A 9,328-nucleotide genomic window follows, 5' to 3' on the forward strand; every position below is an offset into this window, starting at 1 on the left:
TGGAGCCTGCTGTGGATTCTGTGTCTCCCTCTGTCTCCTCCCCTTCCCTGCTCACAGTCTCACTCTCTTGAAAAATAAATATTAAAAGACATTTTTTTTGAAATAAAAACAATTTAAATGTGCTATCTGTAACGTCATCTTTCCAAGGGCTTTGGACAAAAACATGAAATTGTCTTTGACTCCTCTTTTTCCCTATTCCATCTACTCAGAACATTTTGTCCACTTTCCCTTCAAAATGCATCCAGCCAGTATGACCTATGTCTCATTATCTCCACTTTTAGCACGCATATTAATCATCAGTATCCTTGCCTTGACTAGAAAATTAACCTCCGAACTTGTCTTGTTTTTTCTCCTCTTCATTTTTTTTTTCTGAACCATTACATATAAGTCCAACTGTCGCACTTGTTTGCTCAAAGCCTTCCAGAGAATTTCCACCTCATTGTGAGTAAAAGCCTCCACTGTACAATAGTTTCTGTTACCATTTGAACTCATTTATCCCTCATTTCCAAACTCATTACATTTTTGCTACATCAGCTGGCTACCCTGATGTTCCTATGAAGGATGATCTCTGGCCTGGGGGAGTCCACATTTCCTATTCGTTTTCTGGAATGTCCATTCTCCAGATATCAACATGACTCGCTCTCTGAACAAGAGGAAATAGTCAAATACATTAAGATAGTTACATAAAGAAATTTATATAGCCACTAAAATTGTGTTTAAAAGACACAATGTGTCTGTAACGCCATGAGAAAGCAAAGAAAATCACAATGATAGAACATTTTAGAAAACAAAAAAACCCAGGGGTGCCTGGGTGGTTCAGTTGGTTAAGCATCTGACTTCAGCTCAGGTCACGATCTCATGGTTCGTAGGTTTGTAATGTACAAACGGTTTGTCAGGTAAGGTACGGCTCTGTGCTGACAACTTAGAGTCTTGAGCCTGCTTCGGATTCTGTGTCTCCCTCTCTCTATGCCCCTCCCCTGCTCTTGTTCTGTCTCTCTCAGTCTCTCAAAAATAAATAAACGTTAAAAAATTTTAAAGAAAAAAAGAAAAAAAATCCAAAGTCCATAATCAACATGGAAACATTTTTCCCCCGAATACTTGTTGAAAAGAATTGCAAATTTCTCAAGTTTAGCATTAGATGATTATTTTATTAGTGAATCTACAGTGAGTATATTTTTTCTTTAGAATGTTAAAATCATAATAGTTTTGTGGAGGAACACAGATAAAGTTAGCTCTTAATTAAAGTAAAAATAGAGATCCATGCTATCCAGGTCAAAATTAAAAAAAAAAAAAAAAAAAAAAAAGTAAAACGGTATCCAAGTGAACAACATAAAATTAGAAGGCACATTTCCAAAACACCTCAGAATATTATGAACCGGCAAAATTTTCTTGATAATCATGTTTTTGAGGGGTGCCTGGGTGGTTTACTCTGTTAAGCATCTGACTCTTGATGTTGGCTCAGGTCATGATTCACAGTTTGTGAGTTCAAGCCCTACATCAGGCTCTGTACTGGTGGCAATGGTGTGGAGCCTGCTTGGGATTCTGTCTCTCCTTCTCTCTGCCCCTCCCCTGCTGTGCACTCTCTAAATAAATAAATAAATAAATAAATAAATAAATAAAATTAATCATGTTTTTGAAAACATGGATATAGTTTCCCAGCAACATTCATCTTTTTTACATGGTCAAAGATCTTGATAGGGGCTCCTGAGTGGCTCAGTCGGTTAAGCATCTAACTTCATCTCAGGTCATGATCTCATGGTTCATGAGTTCAAGCCCCACATCGGGCTCTGCTGACAGATCAGAGCCTGGAGCCTGCTTCTGGTTCTGTGTCTCCCTCTCTCTGTCTCTCTCTCTCTCTCTCTCTCTCTGTGCCTCTCCCCTGTTCATACTCTGTCTCTTTTTGTCTCTCAGAAATAAATAAACATTTTTTAAAAAAGATCTTGATACATTAAACAAGGTACAGAGTTGTGGTTTCAACTTACGTGATTATGTCTCACAAATAGAAATTCCTTACTGAAGTTGAAGGGGTGCAAACAGGGGATAAAAGGATACTAGTAGGTAGAAAACTGAAACAAAACAAAGCAAAACAACAACACAGCAAAATAACAAAATAGTAAGTAGGCAAACAAGCTACAAGTAAATAAGACTTGTAGCTCAGATACAGGAATCGAAACCTGAATGGCAGAAGGAAAATGTCTCTGTTACATGAAGAACCCCAAGCCAGCTCTATCCTTGATTTCGGCAGTGGGTATATTGTCTAGAAGGCAGGGAATAGAACAGCTTAAAAAAATAATAATAATTATGTCAAAAGGGATCGAGACTTTGCAGTCGGGTCCACACCTAATTACCAATAAGGTGTGTGTCTTGCCGACCTTAACAGGAAAAAGAGAGAGAGAGAGAGAGAGAGAGAGAGAGAGAGAGAGAGAGAGGCGCACTAGTAATTTTACCAGCAAATAGGTTTATTTGGGAATAACAGAGAATTGCAATTTGGGACAAGGAAACTATGGCAAACCATGGGCAAGTCTAGAACAGAGAAGAGGGGCTTGCTATTTTGCTTTTTTTTGGAGGAAAGGAAGAAATTGCAAGAGGTCGTTTCAAGGAGTTGGGATGGTGATGGCTTTACACCGGCTGAGCGTAGTGGTTTCTCATTGGCTGAGCTGTTGATGGACAAGGAGAACTTCTCCCTTCTTCCCACTGAGCTGTGTAAACTACTAGTCTTACTGTTTGGTGTCTGAGGGGTCGTGCCTGCGTGAGAGCTCCTACTTCAGAGCTTCCCAGCTCCATTTTTAATGAGGTTTCCTTTACTTTCAATTTTACTTTTTGATTAAGATCTTTCCTCAAAAACATCATTGATCAAGAGTCAGGTTTTTGTTTTGTTTTGTTTTGTTTTTTGTTTTTTGTTTTTTGTTTTGGTATTAGGTGGTTATATATACTAAAGTGGTTATATCCCTTGGGGCCAGGAAGGACCTTTCTTGGTTGTCATCTCGCACATGGGAGGGAAACTATACAGGCTGGAAACCATGGAGGTCACATCTGAGTAAGAAGGAAGGGTCCAAAATCAAGATATCAGAATGACTTCGCTCTCCCCAAAGGTCCTAGGGGAGATCTGTTCCTTGTTTCGTGCATCTCTAGGTGGCTTCAGGAGTTCCTTAGCTTGTGGTTCTGTCACTGCCATCTCTGCCTCTGGGATCACATCGCCTTCTCTTCTCTGTCTTTCCCTCATGTGTCTCTTATAAGGACAACTGCTTTGGGATTTAGGGTCCACTTGGATAACCCAGGATGGTCACCTTTTCTCAAGATACTTAACTTACACCTGCAAACAACCAAATAAGGTAATATTCACAGGTTCCAGGAATTAGAATATGGGAACATTTTTTTTGGAGGCTGCTATTCAGCTAACTGCAACTCAAAATTTTCACCAACCAGGTACAGTTCCACAGGGTGGTGTTAAATATCCCTATCTGAAACAGCAAGTCTAATACTCAGCTCGCATGCTTTGGTATGGACATCCTGGTCAACAATCTTCAGCATCTCTATGGTTGGCATTTATTCTGACTTGCTCAGTCCCTGCTGCATCTTTTAACATGTTGAATTGGAGTGCTATGACATTACACATAAAAAAATATTTTGTATTTTTTGATTGACCCTCTCAATTCACTCTTTACTTTATTCATCTACTTTTTGCCCTAGGAATCTGAAAAATGTATGAACAATATCACTGCGTTCTCTAGTCATCTGAATCCCTTTTAAATTCGGCCAACAGAAAGTTGTAACAAGAGACAAGAGAAAGGAAAGGGATTTGTTCCCTTCATTTTGGAGGTTAGTGCTCTGCCTCTCTCTCTGTCTCTCTCTCTCTCTGTCTCTCTCTCTCTCTCTGTCTCTCTGTCTTTCTCAGTCTCTCTCTGTCTTTGAAGTGCACTGGACTGACTCTATTCTTTGACTGACAGCTGTGGCTTCTTCAGTTGGCCTGTGCCTCAAAGCTCTTGTGCTCTCTAGGTTTCCATAATACAGGGGTGTTCACAGAGTTCACGTCACTGGAGTACCAGAGGAACTCTTGTGGTTACCTGATATCCGACTCTCACCTTTGGGGAGAGACCTTGTTTCCAACTCTCCTCATATTACCACATTCAAGTATGATATTTGTTTCCTGGAGGCATCTAACTGAAATAGAATATTGCCCTGCTATAAAGTTTCATAGAAATGGGAAAGAAGGCCTTCTCTCTAAAAAGAGAAGAATATAAGGGCACCTGGGTGGCTCAGTCACTTAAGCATCCAACTCTTGATTTTGGCTCAGGTCATGATCTCATGGTTCGTGAGATCAAGTCCCGCTTCGGGCTCTGGACTGATAACACAGAGCCTGCTTAGGATTCGCTCTAACTCTCTCCAGCTTGTTCTCTCCCTCTCTCTTTCTCTCAAAATAAATAAATAAACATTGTTTTAAAGAGCAGAATTTCGTGAAAAACATAAAATGCTCCTTACATGTGAATCAGAATCCTTTAAAAATCATAGTAGATATTGGGGAAACATAACATTTCTTTTATGAGTCAAAAGTAAGTTTGAAGAATTGTAAGAGGCTCAGTAACAAGGAACACCAGGCAGAGTAGAACAATGGGACCCAGGTCCTGAAATAAGGTCTACATAGGAATTATTTGAACCTCCAAATTTAGTCTCTGTATTTAGGTGTCAGAAATTCTTGGAAATAATAGATTCCTATTTTTGAGTGTTTCTGCTACTTATCCACCTTTACAAAGCAGAAGCCTAGAGAAGTTTTCTATAGAGAATCTGGGAAATTCCAGAAAAAATTTTATATACTTACCTTGGCATTAAAAAAAAATTTGTGTGCCTGGGTGGCTCAGTCCATTAAGCATCTGACTCTTGATTTTGGCTCAGGTCATGATCTCACCATTGGTGACATCGAATCCCACCTCAGGCTCTGCACTGACAGCACAGAGTCTGCTTGGGATTCTCTCTCTCTCTCCCTCTGCCCCTGCTTGCCTTCAAAATAAGTATATATGTTTTTTAGATCCTGCATTCCATGTAGTTGGTCACTCTTCAGTGAAGTACACACACACACACACACACACACACACACACACACACACTTGTCAATTGACATTTTATTACTTGAATTTAAGAGTATAAAGTCAGGGAGGTCATATGTTTGAGGAAAGGCTTTAATATTAGAAGAACCAAAACAGATAACCAAGCAAAAAAAGCTTGGTTTAAAAAAAAACTTTTAAAGCGAAAACAAGTACTATTCCTCAGAGAGCTAAGAGAAAATATTCTAGCCATACAACTAGAACAATACGTTGCATAAAAGGAAATAAGAAAGATCTCAAAATATGTATTTAAACATTCTTTATGATATGGAGGATGGATTTAGGAAATTTCTCAGAACATATAGTAAAAATAAATAAATAGAACATACCAAAAAAAAATATAAGACAAAATAAGGGATGTGCCATAATGTTCAATATGCAAACAGTGGAAATTGCAAAGTGGGAAACAGAACATACAATGTGAAGATTTTCAGAGACAGAATATAAGACAAATTCAATATTGAAAAGCTGACTTTTATAGATTAAAAGTGCCTGCTATGTACCAAGCACAATGAATGAAAGGATGGTTAGTTAAAAATGTGTTACTAATATTCCTGAATGAAAAAAGATAGAGGCCCTCGATCTTGTGTGTGGGTGGAGGACAGGAATGGGTCAAATACAAAGGATCAAAAATTAAAGCGGAATCAGACACATAAACAGGAAAGCAGAAGTCGAGGGGAAAAAATAAGTGATACCTACATGGGGCACCTGGGTGGCTGAGTCAATTAAGCGTCCAACTCTTGATTTCAGCTCAGGTCATGATCTCACAGTTTGTGGGATACAGCCCCATGTTGGGTTCTGGGCTGACAGGGCTGAGCCTGCTTATGATTCTCTCTCTCCCCCTCCCCCATTTATATGTGCATGCTCTTTCTCTCTCTCAAAATAAATAAATAAACTTTAAAAAATGAGCCATACCTTCAAACTTCTAAGAAAAAGTGATTTCCAATCTAGAATTCTATATCCAAACTATCCATCCAATAGAAGTTTAGGAAACAAGTTACTTTCCCACATACAGTTTCTCAAAAATTTGCCTTCTTTTCCTTCTAAGGAATCTCCTGGAAGAAGGGATAAAATGAAAAACATGAGTTTCAGGAAATAGAAAATAAATACCTTCAGAAATGGAAGTAATGGGAAGTCCTTATGTGATCATTTTACAACAGGCCTGGTGGAAAATTAGTCCAGGAGTTAGAACTGTATGAAAATAAATGGAACTAATGGAATATCTAGGCAGTTTAAGCACTTAGGAAAGCATCTTGGTAAGTGTCTCTATATCTGTTGAAATATTTAAGGGAGTTTAAAAATAGGAATATAATAGAATAACTATAAGAAAAGCATATTATAAACTTCAAGAAAAGTATTTCTTTAAAGGACAGTTTTGTAAGTCGGCTGAGAAAAGAAATTTTCTGGATCAGCTATGAACATTCCCAATAGTTGAATCATTGATTATTAGTTTAATCAAAGACAATAGCATAATAATGCTAGAGGAATAGTGGAAAAGAATGGGAAAAATATTACATAGTTACTTTTTCATTTACTATTGGTAAGCCAATTGTTAAGTAATTGCCCCAAGTCAATAAATTATGAAATGGTCATAGAGCATACATTTAGAAAAATGGGGTGAAAACCAAAAGAAAAAGCTAAAGTATGTGTGGAAGTCACCACCTCAGAGAAGCGGGGCCACAAACTAGAATGTGGTCAGTTGAGACCTGGCTGTTTTTGTAACACCTTAATACCATTAATGCTTGTGGTGTGTTCATTTAGTAATTTGATTAAAAATTAGGAAACAGCAGTATATTTAGGATAAATATTGGCAATGAAAGTTATTTTTAAAAAGCTACTAGTTAACATTTTAAGTAGCATAAATCTCTTCACCACAACCAATTACTGAAATGTTATGTTTGTCATCACGCTAAGCTTTGTAAATAGAAGGATAAAGAAGTCAAACAATGAGTTAGATTTCTGTGAGTCCCAATGGTAATCTTTTTCTTGAGTGTGGTTTGCTCATTTTCTATCCATCTGCTGTTTTTCTTACTGGAATCTGTCGCCCTCCACTCAGAGACAATATTTATCTCCAAACAATGCGAAATTCACACAGAAAGAGGAACAATCATCACCTTGTCTGCAACATAATAGTTTCCTAGATTCGAAAGGATGTAGATTTTAATTAGTTCAGGAACCTGATTTTAAAGAGAAAATCTGAGGTTAAGACAACTGAAGTGGCAAGATTAAGGATATATAGCCAGTACTGAGAACACTTTTAAGCATATAGTGGAAAGATTTGTATTTACTTAGTATGAATAAATAATTCTTGCTAGAACCATATAAACATGATGAGTGAATGTGCTTGTAATTACGATATCAAAACAGCCTCTACACTTAAAATGAGATCATTTTAAAAATTTGTTTAATGTTTATTTATTATTCTGAGGGAGACAGAGAGTAAGAGAGAGAGAGTGTGTGTGTGAGCGGGGGAGAGGCAGAGAGCGAAGGAGACAGAATCTGAAGCAGGCTCCAGGCTCTAAGCTGTCAGCACAGAGCCCGATCCATGCAGGGATCGAACCGCAGACGGTGAGGTCATGACCCGTGCTGAAGCTGGAGCTTAACCGACTGAGCCACCCAGGCTTCCCCGAGATCATTTTTAATATGCAGAAATAGTCTACTTAAGGTAGATGCAATATATTCAGAATCCATATTGGTCATAGTAACGCTGTGAAACATTGATTATCACATTCCGTTGTTCTAAGAAATTTATATGATCTAATTTGTAACATTCATACATAGCAAAGACTTAGGAAAAACTCATCAACACTTCCTGTGGACGTTGTAGAGTAGATTTCAGGTGCTATGATCACAAAAACAAATAAACAAAAAAACAGTCATTATGTGAAGAAAAGATACGTTAATTAGCTTGAGTGTAGGTAGCAACCATTTGCCTCTGTATATTTGTATCAAATCACCATGCTCTACAACTTAAACACTGACGATTTTTATTTAGAAATAAAAGCTAATTTAAGTTTTTGAATTATTGAAAGGAACAATTGGATAGAAGATATTATTTTATAACACTATTAGTAGGAAAGGACTAATAATTGGTTTCCATGCTCTAATCTTGTAACACTCTAATTCCATAAAATTGTGAAGATAGAATTTGATCCATAGTTGTTAAAATCGTATAAATTATTATCCCTATCCCCAGTAGAATCTATTGCATGTTTAACCAGGTATCAGTCTTAGACTCCACCTATGTCTGAGAAATTAGTCTGATGGACGTTAGTGTACTTTATTAGTTTTTCTTCCCCTTCCTGCTTTGTTTATTTATACTTTCCCTATAGTCTCCTAATTAAAACTCTCAAGCTTTTATGAATACTTATCTTTATATTAATGAATTCTAAGCCACACCCCAAACACATTTAAAATGTGAGGCTAAAATCAGAAGTAAATGTTTGTTCACAAACACGTTCTGTGCGTCCCAAACTGCACATATTACATACACTACCACACACACGTTATTTAGAATAAACGTGACTATGGCAATATTCCAAAAAAATCACGATAGCAAATTCTGAATTCATTCTCTTCCTCATTCATTCTTTCAGAAGAGAAAATGCCCCCCCCCCCCACTGGCCATATTTCCCCCAAAGAAGAATATTTTAGGTACCAGTGATCTGTGTACCAGTGATGAACATCACCAGTGAAGAACATCTGTGTACCAGTGATGAACTAGACCTCTTTCAATTGGTTCTGATTTTTAAATTGCCACCATTAGCGCTTCTTCTTGATGCCACCACAGGTCCCTGATTTCCTCTCTGGTGTCCCATTGGGCATTGCTGTGCTATCTCAAGCCTCCTGCATTAACTGAGCATTCCACTCTCTTTTTGCCAAGCTTTTTCGCCACGGCTACTTCCTTCCGTACTTGTGTGACACCTCCACTTGAATATAGTGGGTTGCAATTTCCTACCTGCCAAGTAAAAGTCCACTTTGAGAGATAATATGAAGAAGGAGCCAGATGGCTGAGTCCGGGAAGTCAGAAGTTTGAGAGTCTTTGTTGTTTATCTTCACGGTGGTTCGTGTGCACTCAAACGGGCTGCATTGCCACTGGCTCTCCTGGTTTCATTGTGCTCTCTCTTCCTCTGTAGCCTTGATCCTCATGCCAGCATACCCGAGTTATAATTCACATAAGCCAATGAAAAGAGATTGGAGGCAGGTCTGAGGTAATTAATCGTACCTGC

This window comes from Panthera leo, chromosome A1 (assembly GCF_018350215.1).
Source record: "Panthera leo isolate Ple1 chromosome A1, P.leo_Ple1_pat1.1, whole genome shotgun sequence".
NCBI classification, from domain to species: domain Eukaryota; kingdom Metazoa; phylum Chordata; class Mammalia; order Carnivora; family Felidae; genus Panthera; species Panthera leo.